Genomic DNA, 15,528 nt, shown 5'->3' on the forward strand with positions numbered 1-15,528 from the left:
CCTATGTGCTGATTGTGGAAATAGAAAGAAGATGTAGAAGTTGTATTCCATTGTTTCTCATGGCCAGCACTAATGGTGTCCATCCCGAGTGTGAATGGAAGGGAGTTTGTGCGAGTGTGATGCATTATTTAAGAGTAAACACAGTGGAGACAGGGAGGCCCAGCAGTGGTGAGGTGGTATTGATTGTGAAAGGCCAGAAGAGACATGCACACCTCTCTTAAGTGTCTGGGGCTTCTCACAATGCCCCCACAAATCAACTTTTATTGCTCGAGCTTTGGAGTCTCCACAGTCAGCAGCCTATAGGGCAAAGCAGCTTAGTAGAGATAGCCTGCAGCAGTCCCACAGTGGGCTTTAATGCCATCAATCGATCATTCATCACTAGTCCCCAAGAAACAAAAACAAGCAGCCAAAAGACAACCAGGGGAGGGAGGTGGCTGAACTGGACTGTGTCACACAGCTCTTGGCTGAGTGGAAAAACCCTGTCAGGTTTTATTTGTGAACAGTCCGCGTCCTGTTCTGTGCTGCAGAAATTGAAACATTTGAGGAGGAGAGGGAGAAGAAAAGTAATGAGAAAAACTTTCTGAAAGAGGTCTAGTGAAATGTACCCCCCACCCCCCCACCTTCCAATGCCCTCTGTCTCCTCCTTGCTCTCACTCTCCCTCCTCTAGCCCTCCTGCACATTCCTCTCCCCTCTGCAGATCTGGCATGCCCCACAGGAGGCGGTGGCAACAGCAGCACAGTAATCTTTTCAAAAGGGCGGATTTGAGCGGCCGCCAGGGCAGCCGGCCAACTATTTCTCATTTGGAGCTGGCCTGAAGATGACCCTCCTGTTGGAGCCCCACTCTCAGGAAAAACAAAAACGCCAGCACCGAGTAAGGGAGCGCCTTGGCAACGCTGGAGAGCCAAGAACAGACCAGCAAAAGGAAAACAGGGAAACCGCAAGCCTGCTCTCGGGAACATCTGCACCGCCTTCCTGTGTAAAAAGAAAAAAAAATTAAACATAATACTGTCTGCTTGAGCCCAAGGGGCTTAACAAAAACATGGGAGGGCTGTGTTTCATTCTTTTTTTCTTGGAACTCTGTCTGCATGTCTTTTTTCCCTCTTTGTCCATTTCCCTCTCTGTCTAACAAATTCCCAAGCTCCATACCCCCCCCACCACCACCACCACCATCCTGTCTTCCCTTTCCACAGCCCTCCACAGAGCCCTGGCCTCTTGCACTTTCAATAGAAGCCCATCTTTGGCTTGGGAGGAGCTGGTAGGGGTCTCTGTTATGCTTGCTCAGTGGTGGATGGACAAGAAAACTAAGAATTCAAGTACTGCATTCCTGCTTTTACAGTGGGAAGTGAGGTGGGGGGAAAGAGGGATTCCAGCATGTCTTTGTAATCACTATATGACAGCAGCTGCTGTGACCCTCATCCAAAACTGTGGTCGACCCACAGACAACAGTGCCCAGTAATTTTCTGGGTGTTTCTGCAAAAGTAACAAAAAAATCCAGCTTCCAGGGGGAAAAAAAGTAAAAAAAAAAGTAAAACAAGAAAACGAAAAAACATGTGGAATCTTTTTTGGAGGCTTAAAGGCTTTCTGAGTCTGACCTAAGACATCAAATTCCACATGCTGGGCTCAGATATCGTGTCTGTATGCAATGTTTACTGCCACAATCAGCCCTTGCTTGGCCAATAAGACACCCCTGTGGCCAGCTTTAGAGAGCGAACAGGGATGACAACAAAGAAAGCCCTTATGTTTTCCCTCTAAATCCCCTTTCTCACCCCCCCTTGCACACACACACACACACACACACACACACACACCGCTCCAAAAAAACAACGCTCCAGTAAAAACTCATCACACATCTGCCAGATCCGCTGAGACCTGCCTCCAATTATCCGCCCACCACGCTGGAATCCCAGGAAGGCTCTGTCCGGCAGAGCGTTTGATGTTGCCACGCAACATTTGACAGAGAACAGGGCGGCTTTGAAAATCGGAGTGTAAACTTGGCTGCCAAGTTTGACGTGAAGAAAGAGGGGATGGTGGTGGAGGAGAGGGGAAGGCACTGAAGGGGGGTTAGACAAGGAAAATGCTACTAGATGGAAAGCAGCTGCTGACGGTGGGGAAACATTGCTTTAAATGGGCCCAAATGTGGCATAGCCTCACCAAACCTCAGCCAAGTGGCCAGTATTTACCCTCTTAGGGCCTTTCTCTTGTGCGCACAGAGGAGAGCTGAAGAGAAAGTTGCAAAAGTGCTTACCAAAAGTGTACACAAAGTACAGCAAAGTGAAATGCAGAAAATCATTGTAGGAGGGCTGTTAACACACATCCAAGCAGACTAATTCCATCTAAATCTTCTCTATCCATCAAAATCTATCTTTCATACTAATTTTAGTTTCAGAGCCAGTGATAAATGTAAAGTGACACCACAGCTCATGGCTGTGAACCTCCCAAGGCGAATGAAGTCACTTCAGCTCCAGTTTGTTTGGAGTCTTTCCTCATTACAGTATCAACACACTGATCTCGAAAGGTGACACCTGGGAGGCATGGCTGTCACAAGAAGCGGTGGCAGCATTTCACACGATGACCCGGCCACACCTCCTACACAAAAGAAAACAAGTACAGTGGAGGAGCTGCATTCTTTCCCACGATTACTGGTAGAGCAAGGTAAGGTGAGCTGTATAAGTTGCAGTGCAAACAAACACCGTCGTGCACACACAAACCCACACCCACCTCAGCCTTTCACTGCCATCAGGTTAAGGTGTCACACCACAGATACATCATTCCAGTGCATTGCAAGTTATCAGAAGTCTTACTAACTCATACCAAACATGCTAACTCACGAATAAACAAATCATGGGAAGTGCTGCAAGAACTTGTAGCTTTGTTTAGCAAAATCACCTGTAGTCCAGACATGAAACTATGTTAGGCTAATTCAGGACGTAACAAAATACTTGCTGTGAAACCACATAACATTGCTCCTATTGCTGCTGAAGCTTTATATTCCCCGATAATAAGGTGGGCTCAAATCACATGCTGTAAGAATATCATTCATGACTTGCACAAAACAGCAACTGGAAACTGTGCGATGACCCACACCCACTGTTGTCTCCTGCAGTATAGCGGCAGTATTGATACATGACTCTTTATCTCGCTCCATTTAAGCTGCAGATAGGGTTACGCACTCTCTTCCGGACCAGAAAAGATCTCATTGTCCTCTTCGACGTGCTGGGCCGCATTATCTGTTCAAACGGGTCCAATTCACCACGACTTGCACAGACAGTGGCCTGTTCAACAGAGACACATAACACAAGTAACATGTGACTCCCATGGTGACATGCTGAATACATTAACACGGAGTGTAACATAAGGAGGGTTTTTTTACCAGAGGCTAAAAGAGCACAGCCGATGCAGACTTCCAGAGCCAAAGGGGACATCTTCAAAATTGATATTGTCAAACTTATAAATCAAACTCAATGATCTTTCATTTTAAAGTGAGATAAATCATAAATCACTTGCATTTAGGAAGCAGGAAGCTACAAATGTTTGTTTTTTTGTCTTTAAAAATGACTTAACTCCTTTTACATCTAAATGATTTGTTTATGGCTGCTACAGAGGTGATGTATCATGCTTTTCAGCATCAGAATTATACATAAAGCCAGGTAAGGTGTGATGCTGCAGCTTTACACCCACATGCACTGTGGATACAAAATGGCGGAGGCAATTTGCGCACCCTGAGAGGCTTTTGCTGAAGTGAAAGTGAAATAAATAAAGAATTAAGAAAGTCGTGTTTGAAAGCATTTACCCAGTGGGCATCAGCTGACTGCCCACAGCTGCTTTTGGGCCTTGGAGTGGTCTCCATGGCAACAGTCCTTCCAAATCTGGCCACTGCCTGCCTCGCTTCATCATAACAGCAAATCCCATTCATGCAGTTCTGGAATGCGTCGGCCCGCTTTTAGGAGGAGACCTCAGGCCATTTGTGCAGCTGCTCAGCACTGAGTGAATGTACAGTTTCAGCTTTGACTCACTCTGCTGGCAGTAAACCACACAGAAAATACAAAGGTGAGCATTTGACATACTGACTGACATACTTGAAAATGTCAGAGAGTGGTTTACTTTGCTACCTGTCTGTTTTCTTACTGCTTCCCAGCCATTTCTAAAATTCATAACTCATTGAACTCAGTGCCACCACATAAATCACACTCAAAGATAATGTTCAAAGATGAAAATGTGTATTCAGCCCACACGTGTTGTCATATTGGCTTTTCTATGGGCTTAAAAGCTATTTAGCACCAATCCAACTGCATCTCAATCATTTGACACTAAGCTTTTCACTCATTAAGATGTAATTGCAGTTGTCAAGCAACTGGCACATCATTAGTCAAAAATTAATTACTTCTCTGTGTAAATCAGCCTCTCAATATTAAGTCAGTAGGTAAATAAAAACTGAAGGGGGCTGAAGTGAGGGTGAGGTACATACTGCTGATCCACTAAAGGATAAGTGACAAATTACAGCAACTAAGGAGAGAAAACGTACTCCAAAGCGCTTCAAAGATGGTTTGTTTCACAGCTGCAACATGTATAAATTTATGTCTGTACAGTTAATGTAACCTGCCTCAGAACTCCAAGGAGAGTACATTCAACTCTGTTGCTTCCTTTCAATGTAAGCTATGTGATTGCAGCATGAGGCTAAGGTAAATATCTGTCTGTACTGGGAAGGATGAAGTCAGCGCAACATTTAGAAGTTTATTCATGGTGTGTGGAGCTTGGCAATGACTGTGTCTGCTTACATGAAAGATGGACAGAGAAGGTCTGATATGGCTGCTCTAAAAGCATCTCTGGAAACTTAACTCGTAATATTGAGTTACTCTAATCAACTACTTCATGCTATTGATCTTGTTTCCCTCTCTGACTGCTCGAGCAGTGAATGGATGTGAGGAGAACAGTGTGGTCTTTGTGTGACGTCCCCCTCCTCCCCGCCGCTCGACCTCACTTCATCCGCCGTGGTTGGTAACCCAAGCTTCAAAGTCACGAGCTCCCCTCCTCCTCCCTCCTGTGAGCAGGTAACAAGACCAGCCGTCGCCATGGTTACAAGCCACCACCAATCTCAAGATGAAGGGCGAGAGGACGGGGAGCCAGACTCCAATCACAAGGACGACTCAATCACATCCAGTAGCGGCTGGGCTGCATGCAGGCAATCTATTCCTTTGTTCAACGTTTGTGCAATACAAGATTTAATCATTTTACTGCAATCCTGCTAAACGCTGTGTATCAGCGGAAAGGATGAAACACCTGCCTGTGGCTCAGAATAGCATGATTAACAGCCTGTAGTGGAGAGCAAAGACTCAGCTACCAGTTACTGTGAGTCAGCTGTAGATGCACACAGGCCATCTGGCTGCTAACTCACTGGTGATGCTATCAGCCAAAAAAGGGAAAATATGAAAAGGGCGTCATGACTTGATGATTATGCAGTAGCTTCACAAAATGTTAGTTCAGCTATGACTTTGACTAGCTTTTTTTCATCATATTTTTCATGGAGCCTAGCCCAGCTGTCATTGGGCCAGAGGCAGGGTACATCCTGGACCGGTCGCCAGTCAATCACAGGGCCACACAGAGACAAACGAGACAAACAACCATGCACGCTCACACTCACTCCTAGTGACAATTTAGAATCACCAATTAACCTGACATGCACATTTTTGGACGATGGGAGGAAGTCAGAGCACCCAGAGAGAACCCATGTGTACATGGGGATAACATGCAAACTCCACACAGAAAGGCCACAGCTGAGAATCGAACCTGGAACCCTCTTGCTGTGAGGTGACGATACTAACTGCAACTGTGTTTCCAATAATATATGCTTAAACATCTCCTTGTATCCTTCTTCATCTCTGTGAAGACTCCCAATCACACTTTTCATAGTTTTTTTTTTCCATGTTGAGTTATTAGGCAAACATGCAGATGGACACAGTCCATAGGTAAAATACTAAAAGTTTAGGTGCTCACAGGTCATTAAACCACTTCTAGAAAGGTCTTTAACTTGTACTTCAGTTCCCACAAGTGTCTTCACTTTAGTAGTTTCTACTTGACAGCCTGTATTTTAACAGTAGTTTAACAGAGTATTTCAAAAAGCCTTTTTTTTCCTCCATTGTTTATCAAAAGAATTGTAATAAAATGTGAATGTTTTAATTTTGTTTTAATTCAGCTTTTTAACTGATTCTTTAGCAACATAACAGTGTGGAAAAACTAAGAAAACGATTTCAGTTTACTTTCTCAGTCATGTAATTTGAAGTACTCGGTACTTGAACAGAAGGCAACTTATTTTCTTAGTTCTTAGTTCTCTCATCAGAAAGGTACCACTTGCTTTCTGTCAAACAGAGAACTTTTTGACAATGATCCAAATTTGATGATCCAGTGAGTTCAAACATGTTTTGCTGTTTTGTGCTTGACACATTGATGCTCAAGCAACAAAAGTACCTGGTATATATAATAATAATGAAAAAAAAACATCCCTATATTCTGCCACATTTCAGCAAACATTGAGCCACATCTCTTTGTAACTGGTATTTGAAACCACTTCTTCGGGTCTTCCTGTCGTCCCTTAATCCCAACAGGCAGAGGCATCATCATGGTATCCAGTTTCAGATGTGACAGGCTCTATTACGACGTCATTTATTTCCCACAATGCTCTAAGAAAAGGGCGGACATCTGCTGCACCAATAATTTGCACAGGGTGTAAGAGGGTAGGGAATAATGTCAATAAGACTCGTTGATGTGTATAATCATACAGCTTAGAGACACAAACAGAATGTCTATGTATCTTCTTGCAACTATGACATTATAAGGTGTTGAACATTGAGTAAGTGTTTACATACGACTAATAAATCTTAAATGAAGAGACCTAAAATCAAGTGTTGCCAACATCTGCAGTAAATGTTCCCATTTTAAGTGTGTCTGTTCACGCATCCATTCATCCTAACCCTAGCTCTGTTACACTGTTGCTATGGCAACTGGGAGATTGAGCCAGCTTTGAAATGTGATCTCTCTGTAAAATTACAATGAATTCTATTCGTATGCACTCCTCTTCACTACCACAGCATGTGACGAGAATACACATCCATCTGTAGGGATGATCTATATTGAGGATGTAATATAAGAGGTGGGGGGTGTGTGAATTCTTATGAGCTAATTATCTGGGAGCCTGTTTCACTCAGTCTTAACTGGAGCATCTTCCATCCACCAACAGCCAGCAATCCCTCCCCTCGTGACCAAGAGTTGAAACTGAATTTCATGGAACAAATACCCAATGAGGCCGCATTAAATATTACTAAACTCTAAAAATCCCCCCTTCTAATAATTAATTCAATCCCACAATTAGCATTGGTTAATTAGCATCGGTAACATTCTTACATCAATCCTAACATCAACAATACAGCAATATCTCTTTGAAATGCAAAACCTCTGGAAACGCTTTGTCCTGAACATGAAAGACACTTAGACAGCAAAATAATAAATTCCCCATAATGCTTGCCTCATCAGTATCATCATTATTCTTGTGAATAAGAATCTCAAGCAGTCTCTTGCCGACGAACATGAGGGATGAGTCACTTCCATTCCCAGCCCACGCTTCCACATGCATAAATTCTCATTTGTTCCTGCATTAGGGTCATTCTGCAGTAATTGTTTGTTTTACTTCTGATGAGATTGAATAACAGCCTCGCGGCAGTGCCATACTGTGTTTACCACATGTTGCTATGGTTCGTGGGCAGCTTTAATTGGATTTTGTTGTTTCCTGGGAAACAAGGTAACCCACTGCATTGCTCAGCAACCTTATCGGTTCACCCTGTGTGTTTCAGATCCATCTTGCTGATCCTAAATATAACTAAATGAAACACTGCTGGGAAATAAAGCCCAATATTTCTAGCACTGAGCTGCAAATACAAGGCTGAGTCCAAGAACTTATTTTTAGCTCTGTACAGTGGGTGAATTCGTACAAGATCATAGGTGAGTTTTTTGTGTGCAGGGAGACAGAGAAGTGTTATGTCCAAGTGAACTGATGGGTGAATCATTACAAAGATAACACAAGCTGTTGGCTTTTTGCTGGCGATGGTTAGGGCAAAGAGAGAAAGCGTTGTGACAAGTGGCATGTAATTACTACAACTCACTGCCTTGGCTCTGTCCCAAAGAGATAGACACTGTCAAGCAGCCATTCCCATAAACAACTGCAACAAACAGCAACCATGACACTAAAACGTCCTTGAGCTCGTCATTCGGACTGCGAGCGCTGCTCTATCAGAAGCTTCCAGACTCTTGGTCCACTCGATGCCTGAGTGACTAATCGCTTTAGAGTCCTGGGAACCAGCAAAGCCCAGGGGCACTGGGTAAAAGTAATGCCTCACTGTGGCCCACTAGGGGGGGAAGCACAAGGATAGTGAGAAGCATGAGTGACAGAGAGACTCTCAAAGATGAAGGGTTGGCAGGAAGATGGGGGAAGATGAGTAGGATATGAAAGGAGGGACTGTTCGGAGTGCCAGCAGCATATCAACACCCACCTGACTGCACAATAGGTGATATCTGCCCGTGCAGGAGCTCACTTCCTCTACACTTTTCCCCTTCCAATAGTGCCCAGGTGGCTCACTTTGAAATTGGTGCATTCGTCTAAGGAAAAAAGGAAAGTCTGTGCATGTGATAAATCATGCAGGATGAACCCCATGCAATATTGATAGAGCTGGCTGCATTCTCTTGAATTATATAAGTTTCCCTGTATGTACGAATCTATTAATATGTCTGCAGTGCTCTGTTTACAGCTTTGTATGCATGTGTGGATGTCTCACAGCTCTGCACAGCTGGTGTTTTTAGAGATGAAGAGGAGTCTGTCTCTCCCCTTTATCTGATATAGGAGATGAGTAGAATATTAATGGACTATGCAGAGTGAAGGCAGATATATTCAGCAATCACAAGGATGAATGCTAAATAAGTCCAACACTTTTGCTAGCTATGTTAAAACTTGTAAAACTGTGTTTCATGGTCTTGTGTCAACATTATTTTTTGACAAATTATACTTATAACTGGCACAGACCAAATGAAGGACCTTACTTATTCCTCATAGCCTTGTACTATTGCAAGGTTGTTTGTGCAGCAACGCAAAAACAAAAAGTAAATCATAAATTCTTGAGATAGGTAACATTTTCTGTGCATAGGCCTTTTTTCATCACCTATCTTGTTTATCACATCATTTCGCGACACCTCGCCCTCATTGCTCCATGGTGTGCCAGAGCCGCCGGGCCACCGATATCAATCATCCACACTCCCACACACCACTCATCCCTGCTGAACCCACCCTGCATGGAAACTCGCTGCTGTCATGACGGGCAAGATTAAATGAAGGGGGATGAAAGAGTAAAGCCTTCAAAAGAAGCTACGCAGACAACCCGGACAAATGACACCACTGACATGGATAGGAGGCTAAAGTACAGCTGTGCTGACAGGATTTCATTTGTTACCTCCCGTCAGACAACACAGAGTAACGCTGGTGATGACTGAACATGCAACATATTGCTAAAAAGTCATCTGTTTCATCTGTTTCATGTTCTGCCCTATAAATCTATTCATTATTGTTACACCTCACATATCTATAAATGCAATATGCCAAACTAACTGTGTTTATCATATGCACACATTGTACCAATGTAGGACTGTATCTGTATGTGATTGAATGGTTTTGCTTTAGCAACCCCCTCTGAAGATTATTTACCTGTTTGTCTATATTTCCTCATCCTTTATTGTTTCTAACGAGAACATTAATGAAAGCAACTATGTCACTAGTCTTTCACACAAAATATATTTACTCATGTGAGTGTGTTTACCATGGCAACCATCTTCTCATTCTGCAGCATCACTGCTCGCCAGTGACCCATAACAACAAGAGCTGAAATGAACGAGCAGAGAACGTGCTCTTTGCTTGAAGATTTTGCAAGATTACTTCCTCCACTTAATGTCAGTCTCTTTGATATTGACATTGCAGAATTTATCAAGCAAATATCAGGTGTAAAGTTTCATTGAACCAGTTCACGAAGCAAACACCTAATGTTAACTGACAAGTTTCAACTTCACATTTGACATCAATAAATCTTGTTGTTTTTTTCCTCTTTTTTCTTTTTTTTATTACACTGATGGACAGCAGCCATGTGGGAACATTAACAACTGTGAAATGATACTAAATGGCATCATTTAACCATAACACTGTATTAAGCTGCAGACTGACAGCAGACCAGTGCAGGGTGTGTATGTGCGTGTGCATGTGCGCTTGCATGTGTGTGTGTGCGTGTGTGTGCATATGGTGCACTGCAGAGTGATCTGGCTTCATGGATGCTATCCACTGCATTGGTCGGTGCTGGAGTGAGGCCAATGTCATTTCACAGAGCTAAGCCTTGTAAGATAAGATGGGGGACATCGGAGCCTGACCAGCTCAAATGAATGGGATGTCACTTCTGCTTAGAAGCACAAGGCTTGGCCTCTACACCGGTGAGCGTGTGTGATTCTGTGTGTATGTGTTTGTGTATGTGTGTAGACTTTAAACAGAGAGGACACATCCAATCCGAGGGAAAGGCTTCCACTGTCTCTACCCTCCTGGTGAGATGTAATAAGATTTCCCCTCCATGTCGGGAGAAATAGCCAGGACATCTGCTCAGTGATAGTTGATTTTTAATCTGGCCTGGGTAATTGTGTTGAAACTTGTGCTGCCCGAGTCCTGCGGGAGTTCACGTAGCCTTGAGCAAGTGTGTGAACAGGTGTGTTTTCTCTTTTCTCTTTTCCTTCAAAAGTGAACACTTTTAATTTCAGTAATCCAAAAGCAGATCTTTACATAAAACAAGATTAATGTGAATATGGCAGAGGAGTAATTAGTCACTTTGGTGGTGCCAGCCTAACCTGAGCCTGCCCACAGAGCATCTAAAGGTTACTCTCCTCAGATGAGGTTGAAAGGTTGTTTATTTCAGACTGTGGGCTGGGGGTGTTGCCTTGGCAACCTTTCATGGGTCTGGCACTCGTGAGCTCTTGGGCGGAGCTTGGCGTCAGCTTGGGAGGCAGCAGGCACACAGGTGCCCTGGCCCAAGCAGCTGCCTCTCCTGTCAGATAAAGAGCGGTTTGTTGTCGCCCCCCCCCCCCCAACATACACGTCAATCTCCTTCGCCCTTTTCACTTCTCTGTCTCTTCTCTCTTCTCTTTCCCTTTTTTCTCCTTGGCCTTTGATCAGGGATTGGATTTGCTGGTAGAATGACAGAGGCAGGAAGTGCTCCGAGGCACAGGAGGGGCTGAGGGGCCCCAAAGCCAGGGCCATTGCTGTCCACAGTGCTCTCTGTTTACCGGAGCCAGCGTCATCCCTGGCCTGGCCTGGCCCTCCATTCACAGAGCCTGGCTTTCAGCCTTGAGTCCCATCACGGTCTATCTGTCAGACTGGCGCAGTCACAACAGCCTACGCCCACGGATTGCAGAGAGGGAGGGAGTGTTACAGATTGAAGTCCTGCCTGGATACAGCCCAGGATACAATACAATCATGTATTTATCCACAAATCACAAAGATGACCTTCTCCATGTCTTCAGGCTGGATCTTAACCCCTGCCCCCCATCAGTTCTGTACAGTTCAACCAACTGAAAAACCAGCAGCTGCCATCTAAAAAGCTACAATAAGAAGCTCTAAACATAATACTGACATGGATTAGATTAACAACAATGTGATAGATTAACAACAATGTGACTCGAATTCAAAGAATTCACTTTTAATTTCAAAGACCTAAGCAAAATTCATCATCCTCCTCACAGATGTATACATATTCAAACCATAAACATACTAGAGTAATTTAATAATTCAGTGAAAGGGCACATTCTACTACAATTAGACTTCTTTTGGTAACCAGAGGTATTGGACATTAGAAACAATGGAGGTTTTAGAGTCAGAAGCTTGGTCCATCTTTTGAATGCCCTCAAGGTTCTTACTCATGGGCTGAACTTCAAGAGAGATACCATCATTATCTAACTCTCAAATGGAAATCTTTCATTAAAATGTAAAGCTTTTTATATATGGAGCATGGTTGCCACTGTCTTAAAGCCTTCTAACGGCTCAGTATACCCAGATATTTAAATGTCGATGCCTGAAAACAAAATTGTTTCTTATTATAGTATTGACTTTTAGTTCCTTACATGCACAGCAGATTGGTATCTGTAAAGGGAGATATTCTGCATATGGGCATTACAAAAATGTCCATGGACAAGCACTTAGGAATGTCCAAGTAGAATAATGTCAAATGGCGGCAACTCAACCCTCATCCTCCTCATCCCAGTGCACGAGATGTCCTTTGGCATATGTCCTACTCACAATATTAGACACTGAGAGTAAACGTGTCATTCAAACGATAAGATACTTAATGGGGGAGGGATGATGATGAAAAAGTCACAGTTTGAGTTTCAAACTAGTTTGAGAAAGTCTTCTTTTCAAGGCATAACCTAGGGTTGTAACCCTAGGAGGAAGAGGAAGAGCAGTTGCCCACCAATCGGAAGGTCGGTGGTTCAACTCTGGCTTCCCCGGGCTACATGTTGAAGAGTCCTTGGGCAAGACACTGAACCCCACGTTGCCTCCCAGTATATCACTGGGGTATGAATGTGTATGAATGATTAGAAAAAAAGCACATAGTTAAGTATCTTAAGACGTCCTGTATGAATGTGTGTGAGTGGGGTGAATGCGGCATGTAGTGAAGCGCTTTGAGTGGTCAGTTAAACTAGAAAAGCGCTATACAAGTCCATTTACCATTTACCACTTCCTTGTTTCCATCATATTTTCCTCGTTTGATTTATCCTCAGGCATCCTTAGGCATCATAGCTAAGGATGCATAACATCAACCTAATATCAGAAGCCTTTATTCAGCTTGTTGACTGCAATTGGCCTATGGGCAAGTGGGATAACATCAACTAATGGCAGTGGTCGATATTTATCTGGTGTCTCCTGATTGTGTTGCATTGACTTTGCCCTAAAACCAACAAGATGTATTAACACTTAATTTTGTGGGTCACAAAATAAAAAATCTTATGAGACCATGTAAGTGAAAATACATTGAGTTGATAGATGGTTTAACAGGCTAAAAAGTCTTAAGAAAAAGCTATGTTTTTACACAGTTGTTTTTTAAAACACATATCTAGTTGTTTTCCTTGCAGTAAAGGGAAAATAAATTACAAAACACAAACAATACCATTTATCAGCCATTAACGTACTAATCAGCCCAGAATTTCACAATCATCAGTGCGTCCCTTGTTAAAATCAGTGGGTTACGATTATATGAGAATGGTGGTTTAGTTTAAAACACAATTTTGCATAATGTTAGTCTGGAGTGTTGGATTATGATGAAGAAATACACTATCATAACTGTGCTTGCATTTGAAAATTGATGCTAAGGCTTCCATCTGTGTTGATGTGCAATGATATAACAGCAGCATATAAAAGGGTAGAAATGTCCATGTGTATAGTATGTATTAAGGAAAACATCATGCTGTTGCTACGTTATAGTGCATGTGCACAGAGCTGCTGACAGCAGGGTGGCAAATCAACACAAACTGTGCACCGACTGCGGTGGTGGGCCAACACCTGAGGTGCCTGAGATTTCCTGCAACACCCTGCTCTCCTTCTACTGTTTACTGTCCAGTTTATCCTGTTTATTTGAGTCAATTACAAAACGCACTCTGTGAGTGATCTATTTAATGTGGCCCGCTGCCAGGGAAAAAGTCATGTTCCCAGCAATTCCAAGAAACCAAGCATAATGGTCACGGAGGCCACGATGATGACATGTCAGTGCAAGGCTAACACAGCACGCCTCTCATAGTCGCAGCTCTTCACAAACTATAGCCTTGACATTTTGCACAAGCTGTACTCACATGTGCTTTCGCTGATTCGAGTCAATAAGAGATAAAAGGCAGAACATAAATGGATGATTGAGATGAAACACTTATGAAAATAAATGCATGACCCACAGCGTGGTGATGTACAGCTTCACTTAGCTTAATTCTGCATTTATTTGAGCCTTATAGATTTTGGCAGCAACAGTGTCTCTGTTTTTCTTCCCTTCCTCTGAGAGAGGGTAAAGTTCACTTGATCTCCCCTCAAATCGCTCCAAATATCTTTGGAGCCACTTCAAAATAAGCATGAAGCACTCCTGCACAAGCATTGTAAAAATCCAAGGCAGCTGTTTTGTGCTTTTAAGGCTTATCTTCCCCATGTAAAGACATCTCCGGGCTTTCAGCAAACACAATAGCCAGTTGTGGCCAAGTTAAGATAAAAAAGCTGCAGTTTTGAGCTCATGGAAACACTTTTCTGTCCCCTCAAAAGCTGTCCCAAAGAGTGAGGTGAAAACACTATAGTTTATACAAATGTAACACTCGTACTGCACAGTAACTTCTCTGGCAGCCATGTGAGCTGGTGTGTTTCTGAAAGTCATCTGGCTGCTGCAGGATTACAAGCTGTTCAAAGCCTCTAAAGGTATGTGGGTTTGGATGGCTGATGTTTTTCCACAGCAGTAAATGGTATTGCAGTTAATTCTGTACTTTGGCACTGAACTGCAGCTGGGAAACAACTTCTCCATGCCAGAAGCTGTTTATTATTGCAGAGAGCTTTTACCCAAAATGGCTATTCAGCTACTGTGGTGTCCATGTTATTCTGACCTGGTTGCATAGTAACCAAGCAAGTGGCAGACTTGAGGATAACCATGCGCAATAGCTCGCATGTGCGCCCACGCATGCACACATTGTTTGTAAAGTTTACTAACAAAGCAGGTCACATGTATATAGGAAAGAGTAAATCTTCACAAACAGCATAAAGGGGAGGTGACATATGACTTTATTTCCAGCTAGACACTGACACAGCACTTTTCCAATGAAGTCATGCATGAATATCCCAAGCTGCACATTAAGTAAACCACAGTTATTATCTTGACTAGTGCTGTTGCTTTTTCACCATATCCAAATTAAAGCAGCTGAAATGTGCCTGCATTTTTAGATAAATCCTTTATGCTGATTTTTTTTTTCCTTCACACCCCAAAACAGACAAACAAGTATCCTGATAAAGATAAAAGTCATAATCAAAGCAAGTGACACAACAATGGAGCAAAGTGTAAGGGATGGGTTAACAATGCACTCAGAGCTTTCATTTCCTCTTCTGTTCCATCTGAGCAAACAAGTAGAGTGACCTGACAGAGCACAGAGAGGCGGGGCGGGGTGGGGTGCCGTGACTGGAATATAACCAAAGAGAGGGGGAGGAAGGGGGATGGAGAGGATAAGCAGACCACATGATTGTGAAAAGCCTGCAGGCTGCTGTGCTGGGAAAGGCAGACAGAGACATCCCCCCATATTGACGCTGCCGTTTCACCACACAACAGTTCTGGGAAATGGCCGCCGTCTGTACTGTAGCTGCTATTTACATGGCACTGATTCAGCATGCTTATCGCTTTCATCACCAGCTATGGTGGCTGGTCTTACTCCCACCTCGTGCTGCCCTCCTCCGA

This window comes from Leuresthes tenuis, unplaced genomic scaffold (genome assembly GCF_036924035.1).
Source record: "Leuresthes tenuis unplaced genomic scaffold, fLeuTen1.0.hap1 SCAF_8, whole genome shotgun sequence".
Classification (NCBI taxonomy): Eukaryota; Metazoa; Chordata; class Actinopteri; order Atheriniformes; family Atherinopsidae; genus Leuresthes; species Leuresthes tenuis.